A 232-nucleotide genomic window follows, 5' to 3' on the forward strand; every position below is an offset into this window, starting at 1 on the left:
AGTTTCTTTTGAGTTACTGACTTTAAGGGATGATAAAGTATGTCTGAGGAGAAAATAAAATAAAACATCCTTTGAAATAAACCGATAAACAGGTCTCCCTGAGTTGTGTGAGCTGCTCTAGCAAATTAATTGAACCCAAAGAGGGGGCCTTGGAACCCCAACTAGAAGCTGGTTAGTCAGATGTTCCCAATGCCCAGACTTGTGACTGGTGGGATTGGGGGTGGTCTTGTGG

This window comes from Hylobates moloch, unplaced genomic scaffold, assembly GCF_009828535.3.
Source record: "Hylobates moloch isolate HMO894 unplaced genomic scaffold, HMol_V3 SCAFFOLD_9560, whole genome shotgun sequence".
Classification (NCBI taxonomy): Eukaryota; Metazoa; Chordata; class Mammalia; order Primates; family Hylobatidae; genus Hylobates; species Hylobates moloch.